Source organism: Poecilia formosa, unplaced genomic scaffold (assembly GCF_000485575.1).
Source record: "Poecilia formosa unplaced genomic scaffold, Poecilia_formosa-5.1.2 Scaffold96, whole genome shotgun sequence".
Taxonomy (NCBI): Eukaryota; Metazoa; Chordata; class Actinopteri; order Cyprinodontiformes; family Poeciliidae; genus Poecilia; species Poecilia formosa.
Window position 1 is genome coordinate 1,811,428 of NW_006800035.1, and position 12,547 is coordinate 1,823,974.

At 39.6% G+C, this 12,547-nt stretch overlaps 1 protein-coding gene and 1 long non-coding RNA gene across 2 annotated transcripts in view; one reads left to right on the forward strand and one right to left on the reverse strand.

Moving 5' to 3' along the window:
- Positions 1-12,547, forward strand: part of lrrc3b (leucine rich repeat containing 3B) — a 46,050-nt gene that overhangs the window by 29,825 nt on the left and 3,678 nt on the right. The window lies entirely within an intron of this gene.
- The window catches only part of LOC107836911 (uncharacterized), a 20,552-nt gene continuing 10,760 nt past the window's right edge, over positions 2,756-12,547 (reverse strand). The window contains exons 2-4 of the long non-coding RNA XR_001662884.1: positions 10,779-10,786; positions 9,086-9,088; positions 2,756-2,765 (exon numbers count right to left, since the gene is read on the reverse strand). This is a non-coding gene — a long non-coding RNA (uncharacterized LOC107836911). The remainder of the gene's footprint in view (positions 2,766-9,085; positions 9,089-10,778; positions 10,787-12,547) is intronic.

A 12,547-nucleotide genomic window follows, 5' to 3' on the forward strand; every position in this document is an offset into this window, starting at 1 on the left:
AATAATTATATTCTTGTCATCATTCATTCTCATACATTGAAATAATGTGTCCACTGACAGTAATACGAAAGAATTATTGTGATTACACATTTTTGGTCTAATGATTGATTGGGCTCATCTTGACCATGTTTTATAACCAATGTTTAATAGAAATGGCATAGACTATTCATCTTGAGATCATTCTGCATTGACCTTGCTGCCTCTTGTTATCTACACTTGGGTGCAGCTGATTAACATTTGACCCCATAAAGTTGACATTAGGTTTTAATTAAGCTGTTGTGGTCATATACCTAATGAAGTCCTACTTTAACCCAGCACCATTAATAATGTTGTTGCCTTATAAAAAAATATAGCAGAATAAAGTACCTGGCAAAAGTAATCGCACCACTTGATTGTTTTTTTTGGGGGGGGTTTTTTTCGTATTTTGTCACATTACAACTTTAAACCTTATTGTCTTTATTTGGATTTTGTGTAATAAACCAGCACCAAGGTAGTGAGAAGAAAAACATGGAGAACATTTGGCATGCATGTTGTACAGTGACCGCACCCCTCCCTTTTGACATTTCCACCCCTGAAGAAACTCTGCACTGCTTACTTTAAGCCATCTGTTTATCAAAGACCTCCAACCACGCCATCCCTGTTGCTCTGTTCCAACAGGTTGCTCCGTTGTGTGGAACTGGGCTGATGTTGCCCTTTGGAAACGTCTGAGAGAAGTGCAGGCTACACCGACTCCCACAGCTATTCTGTTTTTATCTCCTCTGTTGCTGCAGTTGTGTGTAATGCTGCACCCCTGCTTTCTCCTCGATATGAGGTCACAGCTTTTGTTCTTGCATTCTGAACAGTACAGTACGTGGGCCCGGAAAGACAAATCTGTTTTTAGTTGCTTTCACACCTGATGGCTGTCAGAGCTCGCTTGTTCCTCTCACTCCTGCAAGATTCATTTCCACAACTCCGCTGAGGCTGCACATAAAGCGAGAGGTGCAAAACCTCATTAAGTGGAAAAAAGCAAACAGGGAAACACTGGGCTGCTGTTCTGTTATAACATGACACTTTGACAAAAAAAAGTCATGAAACTTTTCAGAAAAAAATAGGACACAATGGTTAGAAACTGTAGCGTTCTGTTTCTGTGTATTAATGAGCGGACATTCAATGGATGTCCAGTCACAGAAGGGAAGGATTCCCCCTATGACCTTTGGATTTGAACTGTGTGTTGAGTCAAAAGATGGTTTAGAGACTAATATAATCCCTTTCCATTCAAGGAGGCCAGCTATGGGGACTCTCCCAAGCTAACACTTAAATGACAAAGAAATAAATTGATAATCTGCTAAAAATCTTCAAAGGATTCAATTCAAATGAACTTCATCCAAAAATACTTTATCATAGCAAGAATTTAAATGGTTTTGTAACTAATGTTATCCAAGTATCTTCAAATCGTCGTTGTCGACGGTGATGCAGGAAGGATCTCAGGTAGCAGTCAACCTTCTCGCCAATCTGAAGATGCCTCTGACTGAAGACTGTTGCTGTCCAACAGTTTCATGCTGTCATGACAGGAAGCAGAGACAGTATTCCACAATAACATGTCCTGGATGAAACCGTCAGCTGCCAGCAGCTCTGCTAATCCTCCTCATTTGCTTTTGCTATTCCTCTTTAAAAATCTGTCTGGCCGTGCGCTCAGACAAATGTTGGAGTTGGGAATATGATCCTCGCCTGCTACGATAGCTGGAATCTCTCTGCTCTTTGTTCCTGCGGTGGATCCATGAAGCATCTTTTTCAATATCTTGGCTCTTTAGGGTCATAGTTCACATTTTATTTGACATTTTGAGATGATAATTATCTGCTGTCCAAAAGTAAAAAAAAAAAAGAATCTGAACAAAAATCCTTCTAGCTGCTCAGAGTTCAAAACCAGAGAGAATTAATTGTCCAAATGTGCAGCCAGTAAACATTATGAACAAAAATCTAGAAAATGAAATTAATCAGATGGCAGCAGCTACTCCAGTATGCTGCCACATCCAGATTCTCTAATAAGATGCATGAAGAGTATTATGGTCAGAATAACTAAAGCTGAATTTTGCTTCTTTTCCTAAATCATTTTTGGAAAAAATCATATTGTGTTTTTGTTGTTTTGAAAGCGATGCAGCCTCTGAGCTTGTAGGGCTGTAAGTGGCTTTAAAGAAGTTAGTGTTTCCTAGCAAGGCTCACTGAACTCACCTGGACCGACTGAAGCTTTGACAGGGAAAACATGTCAGGTCTGACAATTCTTCTTATTTGTAAATTTCTCAGAACTCTTGTTTTTCTTTTGCTGTCAGGCAAGAGGTATTGTTGGACTGAAACGTACAGTGAGCTCTGATCAGCTTCCCTTCAGTTCAGAGTTAAATAACCAACATAATTATAGCTGGTGCTTCTTAATGTGATGTTTATGAATAAATTCCTCTAATAAACACTTTGTCTCAGATGAAATGTAATTTTGGATCATATCACCCAGTTCTGGTCTAATACTGCATAACTACTGGTCAATAAAAAATGTACCATTATACCTGGTTTCTTCAGCCAACAGATGTTTGAACCATGAATCCAGTTTGTTTCTCTTCAACAATGATCACATTAACTCTGTAGGGATGTGTGTCATTCTGCATCTCCTGCAGCTGAGCAGCGGTGAGCTACAGACAGAAAAAAACCACAGATACAATCACCATATGCCAGGCTGGCCTGCTCCTTTCTCCGCTCAGGAGGGATTTTAAAGCTTTGTAGTGGCTGTGGAAAAGCTGCTTCCTGGCTCTTGAAGCTAGTGGAAGACAGAAACAGTCGTTCCACCTTCAAGGCCTGAAATGTTCAACTTTCAATAATTGGACTTTCCACACAGAAGCACATCAGCCTGAAGATAAAAGGAAAAAGAGAGGAAACTTTACATCTTCTGCAGTTTGAATGTGTTCAATTATTTTCTTAAAGTTATCTGGAAAAGCCACCTTTTAGTGTTTGACATTTCCTCTCCCTCTTTCTCTCACTCTCTATCTTTCTCACTTTGCGTGTTTTAACATTTCTCACCTTGTAAGACCCATTTTTTCAACAAATATTATAAGGACCAGGGTGCTGTGGTGGCGAAGGCTCAAACCATGACCCACCTACTGAGGCCTTCGTCTCAGTCTCTGGTAGTTGCAGGTTCTATTCCCAGCCTGGCGACATTTGCCGCATATTTTCCTCCAGTCTCATTACTCTCTTTCTTGTCAAAATACTTTCCAATATAGAACACTAGAGCCAACAAAACCTTAAAAAATATATTATGAGGACCCACTGCTCCTTATTGGATCCAAAACCCTGGCCACATCAGAAGGACTGCTGTATTTAAGTGAGGAGTTAGGTTTAGAACTAAGGTGAATTAAGTTTAGGTTAGATTTGGGGTTAGGCATGCACTGGTAATGGTTAAGTGTGGGTTAAAGGTCAGAGCTAGGCTGCATGAAAAATGAATGGAAGTCAATGCAAAGTCCTTGTCAAGATAGAAAGATCTTTGTATGAGTGTGTGTGTGTCCGTGTGTGTATGCGTGTGTGTGTGCATAGTCACTTAATCCCTCAGTGGAAAGTGGATGATTTGATTTGTTAGCTCCAAGCCACAGAGAACAGGCGGTGTATGTAACAGAACAGCTTTGCTGTTTAAGATCACAGATATGTTATCTTAAACTGTGTAAGCATGTGATCTTAAAAAGATGTGTTTAAGATCACATGTTGTTTAAGATCACAGATGTGAAGAATGCTTTATGAAGATGGAAATTTATCACAGCTCAGATTTTCTGAAGTGGGGTTATGTTGACAAGTTATGAGCAATAATTATCTTGGCAGCAGTTAAAAACTTTGTAGACCTCAGAGAAACTATAATTAAGCAGTCAGAACAGAGCCAAGACAGAAGCATAAATCTGATATAATAATAAAACTACATAAACCTCCAAAACATCAAAACGGTACATGGAACTAGGAATGGGCTGCGTAAAGGTAATTGAGTAACATTTCGTCATATTGCAGAATATTTGTGAGCTCATTCTCAAATCTTATGACAAAGATATTATAACTATTAAATCTTCACATAGGGATGAGAAATTAGTTCAACAGAAACAACAGAAATATTCATTTTCTACACTGGACACATTAAAAATAAATCATAAGATCTCTGAAATCTAAACATTTGTGTTCCAAAACCTTTTATCTTAACTGTTAATGGCTCAGGTATCCAACATGTGACTTAAAAATAAGAATTTGGAAAAATATTTTGTCCTTTCAACTATTATAGCAAATTACTTGCAATGGGCAAAACAGACAATTTTATATTGCATGTATTTATTTGAAGTTATATGAGAGAGCATTTGTTTTTGTGCTTGTCTCCTAACCTGTAATGCACAGCTTATTTTGCTTCTCAGCTAATGATGTCTCAAACATTATTGATAAACTTCATCTCCTCCACAACTTTGCCTCATTAAACAGAGATTGTGCACAAACCTTTGAAGATCATTTCTTCTGCATTCTGTTCCACACTGATCTCATTTTTTTTCTAATGTTGTCTTTAATTATTCTGACAAGCTGTGGGGTGGAGTCCTAATGTCAACAGTTTGTGATGCCTCTGTTGTGTCTCTACTTTAAAACTGTCTTTCAGCAGGCAGGTTTAGGTAGAAATGCATAATGCAACCAGCCACTCATAGCGGTCCTACAGGGGACTGCCTACAGACTGCTTCTCAAAGGGCACTTACTGGGTGCCTACAGCATAATTACAAGATACTGATATACCTTCCAGGTACTGGTACAGCACTTTCAGGCTTCTGGAAGGTTACAACGGGGCCACGGAGTAACTACAAGGTGAGTTCAGGGTACTTGATGTTACTTATTCTATTCAGTTCAAAAATACCCGAAGGGAAATTGAATAATTTTGTAACTCATCAAATTTCATCAAGGGGTTGTTGCAAGCCAAGCATTGGCAGTCATCCATACAACAGACAGTCCAAAGTGCTCTACAGGATGTGTGGTGCACATGCATACCGAACTGACACGACTACCTGAAATATCCTGTATGAATACATGTACCATTGCACTTCTAAGTAATACTCTATAGTCTGAGCTAGTGAAATTGTATGCTACTTAAAGGTGACTCAGGAATGAACCCTTGTGGAATCCCACAATGTATTTTTGTGGGTCCAGGTTTGTAATTACCAAATGACATAATGTAATCCCTCTGCCAAGTAAGATCTGAACCGGTTTAGTAGAGCATCAGACAGTCCCACCTGTTACACCAACCTGTCAATCAACATGTTATCATCAACTGTGTTCTAAACCCATCGCTGCTAAGATCTTTTTCATTCAAAGCTTTAATCAAGGTAGTTTCTGGACAGAAGAGAGGTGAATATGTTTTCTCAATGACCTTTGCAAGTTATAGTTATATTGCTGAGGTGTTCTCATTAATGTAGCTTTTAGTGATAACTTCCACTCTAAATAACAAACAGAAATGGTCAGAATCAATGGAGATGATAGTTTTGAGCTTCTCCTATTCGCCTTTTCTCTGCATCCATAACATCACCATCTGAGCTTGTTTGTAAATTAGGACTGTAGCTGAGGTATTATTTGAATGTTTGAGATGTTAATCAGCTGCTTCTGGTAATGAAACAGTCCTCTTGTCATAACAGCTGTCCAAAGGTGCTGCACAGCATCCAGAACCAGAGGGAATAATTATTTTTTTTAAAAGCTAGATATCAGCTGGTAAGGGGAAAATAAATGTTTTTATTACAGAATAAATCCTGCTATCTTAGTGGCATGACTCAAATGGTTTTTTCAAGGTAGCCACAGGGTGCTTTCAGGACGCCCAAAAGAAAATTTCAGGGAACCAACAGGGAACTTACAGGTTACTTACAGAACCTTCACATACTTAGCTAGAACTGACCCCTCCCACCTGATTGCTTTTCTTTAACATTTTCACATTGAGAATTAATTAGAAGGTGCCTACATGGTCCAAGAAACTTTCTAGATACTTACAGGAATCCCTTTGGATGAGGTACCTTGGAGGTATTGTTATGATAGAGTAATATTCACAGGATATCTATTTTGTTTGTGCAATGATAACGCAGGGTTAAAGGGGATTCATGTGGTTATTCAATGGAAAAATGCAAAGAGTACTTCCAGGAATATTTGCAAGTTTGCTTAAAAGTTACAACAAATGTTTGATCACCTCCATGCTTCTCCACACATTGAGTGCAGGGCTGCCAATAGGGACAAGGCTGGATTATGAGGCGACTCTATTTATAATCTATGTGTGCATTCAACGGGCACCTACAGATTACCTTTTGGGTAACTTAGAAAATCCTAAAGTGACTGACCTGCATTGTCAGATGAAGTGCTACTCTCTGTTTATATGTCCACTTTAGGTACCCTGTACATACTGATCTGTCTTATAAATTGCTAACATTTTCTCTTACTAAGGCAAAAATCTAGAGTTAATCGTGAGCCACATTTCTGTGTTCCTTCCTGAGAGGGAGAAACTGCTTCTTTTCTTTCCTAATGAGCTCCTACTGGAGATGACAGCCATCTCATTCACCACCTCCAAACATAATTCTCTTGTTCATACCAATCACACAGACTATCCATGTAGCTTGTGCATGAGCGAGTGTCGACATTCTCTTCCCAAACACCCTGCTACAAAGAGACAGTAAACAGATACAGCACACAAAATGAGCAGTCAGGAATTTGCACAAAAATTGGCAAACGGACAATTGTCTGTTGTTGAACTGTGACAAACACTGTTGATGAAAAACAGAGGGAAGCTTCCATTTGTTTCAACACTCTACCCCTGCTTAATAAAAAACCTGAAATAAAACAGACTATTTGCACATATTGAGTAATTTGCTCAATATGTGCACAGACAGGCATATGAGTTCCAGTTTCAGTCAATAAGATGCTAAATGCTTTAGAAAGGACATTTCCATACTGATGAAATTAGAATTGTGTGAAGATGTGGAATAATAATTCACTTTTCTCAATCTGAAATTAGATTTCAGGATAGATGATTTGGATGACAGATAGTTTGTTTTCTACAGCTGTTTCATCTGAGTGCTGGTTTTAAATCTGATGGTGCTTCACGGTGGTGGTAATCTACAATACATTAAACACTTTCATTCATAATTATCATTCGTCACTCAGATTTTTGATTTTCCAGTCAATCATTTATGAGTTGTGTGTTTTTCTATACAGCCATGCCATTACTAAATACACCACATCAGCCTGCTGGTTTCTTTATTACAAGGGCCACACTGACATCTTGTGTAGACAAAATGCCACTGTGAATGATGGATAGTGAAGTACCAGAGAGTCAGTTGTCGTCATTAATGTGAAGGGACTGATAGAATAAATGATTGCATCACACTAATTAAAAGCACAAATTTGGTACTTGTAGCATATAGCTTCATAAAACCACATGTAGAACAGACACATTCCTAATTTCTAAGCATTATTTCATATCAGGATCCATATGTCCACGGCAAACATTTTGACTCAGATTTGTTCCTATTTACATCATTTCTATTGCTGAATGTCAGAATGATGATAGACAGTATTATTTTATTACTATCTTTAAATCAAAATGCATTGAGCTACATTTCCTGAATATTTCATAGAAATGCCTTTTAAACTGTCTAATTTGGTTAAAATATTTTGCTTTTCCTTCCACAAGCTCCTCATGATATTTTGGAAGAGTTTTGTTGAAACTGGATGAGGTTTGAAGGCCTCCTTAATCACACACAGCTTTTCATATCCGTCCCATTCATTTTCTCTAGAACTAAGATCAGTGACCATGTTTTGGATGGTCACTGCAAATCATTGACTTTGTTATCTGAAATACATACAGGGAACAAAGAGACTTTTGGTTCTTAGATCTCACGCCCTACAGAAGCCGCCTCACCGTCCACAGAGAGACGAAGGCTCCACACATGCTGCCCTGCCGCTGTTGCTTGTCCTACCAACCAGAACTGCCACTGTCTTGCTCCAAGACGAGGACACAGAAATATTTATAAATATTAAATATCTTAGAATTTAAAAATTATGTTAAAAAGAAGTGCAAATTAATTATATAAGGTAATGACCTTCACTGGCCATGCTCGTTATGTGTTTTTGATGGCTTTTCTGTCTTTGAATCAAAGCTGTCCTCACATGAACTGACTATTTGTTAGCTAAACACTGCTGCTGCAGCTTTTGCAGAATTTGTTGTCAGTTTACCTGTTTTCCAGTTTCTACCTTTGCAGTTCTGCAGACTTGTTACAGGTATAGAATGGTTCTGTTTACTTCATCAGTATTTCCACTGATGCCGATCACACGAAGCCTGTGAGTTCAACCTCTGACCACAGGGATTGGCCTTAGAAGAAAGATCTTCCCATATGTTCTCTGCTCACATCCTTTCTTCATGTCATAATCTCTGTGAGCCTCTGATCGTCAGCCTGCCATCAGTTCTGCTGCAGTCTGGATCTCTGGTCTTTTTGTAACCCTTCCTTCCATGCTTAGTGCTCTGGGTGTTGCTAGCTCAGACTGCTTGCTTCTTTCTACCCACTATTAGTTCTTTATTGTGTTTGGTTCTACCCGCCACGCAAAGTGTCTGACAGGAGACCCTCTCATATGTCAGAAAAATGGTAAGTGTTACAAAAAGACCAGAGATTCGGCTGGGACGATAGAGGAGAAGCATGGTACTTACTGCAGCAGAGCTGATGGCAGGTCAATGATCAGAGGGTCACAGAGGTTATGACATGAGGGAACATGTGGATGGATCTTCCTTCTAAAGCCAATCCCCCCAAGGTCACCTGGCCAGTTCCTGACACTCTCTGAGGCTGAATCCACATGCTTAATGTGGTCAGCACAAACAGATGCTACGGTTCATCCTGAGGGTGAACCTTAGCTATAGAAAAACCATTGGTTTCTGGAGGTGTGGACTCTGTTGAAGTTTTATAATTTACTTAAACACTAAAGCTTGGCCTTGACATGTAATTTAGCAGTTCAATGCTAAAGAACTGAGAAGTGCTGATCTGAACAAGGTGGCTGTTAATGCTGATTTAACATTTGGAAACCTGGCCAACACAGACTGAACAGCTTCCTTCACTTCCTTCCCTGCCATTCTTGAAACTACAGGCAGACTACTATTCTAAAACAGAGCAGAAAATCAACATCATTATTCAGAACTTCTCCTTCTGTTCACTGATTGGCCCGGTAGAAATTCTACCAGAGGGAATCCAAGTAAATGGGAGAAAGCGCTGACTGTCTATAAAGTGAGATTTGAATGGAGCAGAATTGCGCAGGAAAGCGGACTGGCGTAATCCTGGTGGGAACCCTGTAAACTGACGCACTGTTGAAACATCTCTGGGTCACATGATCACTAGATGACAGAAAGAGGTGGATCTGAAGCAGCTGTGGGTCAAAGTTGTTATTCTTTGTATCTGGTGTTATGACTTGTTCTAATTAATATCAAGTTGAGATGACTCATAAAATGATTTTTGTGGATTACTGAATGTTGTGCTACAATAGTGAATGGTCTGCACCATGTGGGTTTTATACATTGAACAGAGACGGTGTCTCAGAGGGAGAGCAGCTGGACGAGCAGCTTGATGACGGTCTGGAGGTCTCTGCTGTAAACAGACCATCCTTTGCCTTTTTTTCCTGATTGTCTATTGTTTGACATAAGTATTGCTCCTCTGCCAGCAGATAACTACAACAGGAGCTCAGTGTTCAGGTTTTCACAACCTGCAACATTTCTGCCATATGGAGCCGACAGAGGGAGGGGATTTTATATCAAGTATAAAGGCTGTCTATATTTTCAGCTTAATGAATAAACCTTAAAGACAAAAACAATTCTGCCTCCTTTTTAAAAATTATGGTGGCCTTTTTTTCTCTTTTTCTCTTTCATGCTAAATTACATGCAGATTATGAAATGTATTACTGTCAGTAAGTATTCTAATTTAAACAGTGATAGTTACCTCCATGAAGGAGGTTGATTCTCACTACTGCTTCTCCTGTCTGGAACCTGTTAAAGTTTCATGTAGAAAACATCACTGTCTTCAGTGGTTGTAGGGGTGTGCCCTGTCCTCTTCCGTCTGCTGCAGCTGTCATGACCAACACAGTCAGTTGTTCTATGGTGAAAACTGCAGGTGAATTCTTGAAGGTGGTCAGCTCACCGTTTGCAGGTTGGAAGTGTGAAGGCCACCTCTGCTCTTCGCTGAATGTAAATTAATATCTGCTTACTTTGTTGAGATTTACTGCAAGATTATGAGCCACTTTGCAGACAGTATGTCTCTCAGATTACCACAGGGTGGCTGTGTAACAGCTGTGGCAACCTACTATTAGTATGTTTGTTTTAACAATTTTTATGCATTTTATGCATTAAAAACAGCCAATGTTTTTAATGCATAAAACATTGATAAGTTTTAGGCATAGTAATGTTGAGTGAGAACAAATTAAACCTGACATACCAGTTACATGTTTGCTATTGTTCTTGTCTTTGTCCAATTACCTGCATCCTATCAACAGTTTCTGGAAGATGAAAACTGGGCAGCTTTTTGTATGTCAAAAGAGAAAATGGTCAGAGATAAGTTCAACACATTTAAACTGATCCAAGTGTAGACTGCATGGATCTTGTCTTTGTGCCTATGTGAGAACCTTCTACAGAAGACTCTTTTGACACGGTCTTATACAAATAAAGGAGCATTTATTTCAAACAAGGCCATCACAGATCTGTGTTCCCATCCTGAAAGCCGAATTCTCCAAATAGGATTACAAACAGTGCACACTCAGCTTCCCCTATTTGGCTTGTTTACCTCTAAACATACAACTGCAGCTATCTATAGCACAGCTTTATCTGCAGGCAAACACTTTTCATGCAGCAGCTTGTGGCTTTGACTATCTTTATGCATTCATATCTTGTCTTTTTTTGGTCATTCAGCTCAAAACTCTGTCTTAGAAATAACCCTGAGGCCTTAAGCAATAATATGTTATCAGACACTATATTAGTAATTTAATACGCTGTATATAACAGAAATACAATTCATCCTATCATATTTGGAAATAAGGCTGGTGTTCCTCTTACACTATGTATCAAATCATATGCATACACAATTATTATCCCCCTGATGAAATCAAACAAAACTCTTAAACCATTGTAGAATATATCATGCTACAATGGTTTACCCTCATCAAAAACAGACCTTGACTGTTGCCTTGATTCTGTCATGCATGTTTTAAGGAATTTAATACTTCTGACCTGCTCCACTGCAGCATCATTGATGAGGAGGGGGGCAGTGGGTGACTTGGCTGACATGATGGGAGTGAGTGCAACAGGGCGGTAGTCGTTAAGTGATGACATTATGGCCACTGGTATGATGATGGCCATCTTGAAGCTAGCTTAGCACGGTGCCAAATATGTCCATTAGGACGCGAGTCAGCTGATTAGCACAGTTCTTGAGAACCAGTCCCAGTATGTTATGAGGACCTGCTGCTTTATGCATGTTGAGGCTTCTCAAGGTCCTCTGAACATTAGCTGTCGCAAGTCTGAGTATCTGTTCACCTGGTTGAGGAGTGGATTTCCTTACTGGAGTGTTGTTGAGGGCTTCAAACACCACATGGGCCTGGTGTTCGCCAAATCATGGAACAATTGCTGGATTTTCTGACCATAGGCACATTTTACTACCCTGATGACTTCTCTATCGCCACATTTCAATGCAGCGTTCTGTTCCCTCTGCATCTCACTGTCTTCACATTGGCCTGATTAAAGTCCTTGCCAACAGTGGAAACACCCTCTGGATGTGTAGTTTGGAAGTCACTGTTGGAACTGTAGACTCACTCAGAGCCTCTTTAGTGTTGGCATTAGGACAGATGGAAACAGTAGTGTTGATGATGATGATGATGATGATGATGATGATGATGATGATGATGGTAAATTCCCTGAGCATAAAAATGGGTCTGCATTTCATGGTCAAAAAACTCGATATCTGGAGAGCAATGAGATGAGACCATCTTGGCATTATTGCACCTGCTGTTATGTAGATGCAAACACCACCACCTCAGGTTTTACCGCTTAGTGCTGCCCCTATCCAAACGGAATGCTGTCAGCCTGACAATTATAAGGGTTACCAGAAATAGAGGAGTTTAATCATGTCTCAGTCAGAATTATGACACAGCAGTTACTCATCTCACAGTTTGATGTCAAATTCAGCGTTAAGTTACCTATTTTGTTCTCTAGCAAACAAGCTCAATGGAAGCAACATTCTCAAAGGATTACATTTTAGCTCACGGCTGCTGCTTACGCTTCCTGTTGCAGTGTCGCCGTCTCCTCCTGGCTGCTGGGGGCTTTCACTGATTCAACGGCCACTGGGTCTTACTGGCATAACAGTCTGAGGTTGTTCAGAGTTTCCAGAATTTCAGTGTCCACTCACAGTAATATGCAGGTTATGCACACTTTTAAGATAAACTTAGCATCTTATCCTGCCTCTATTATACTGGAGGTTTTCTTTTGTATGAGCCAGAATAAATGTCTTTTTATGTCTTAAATGTC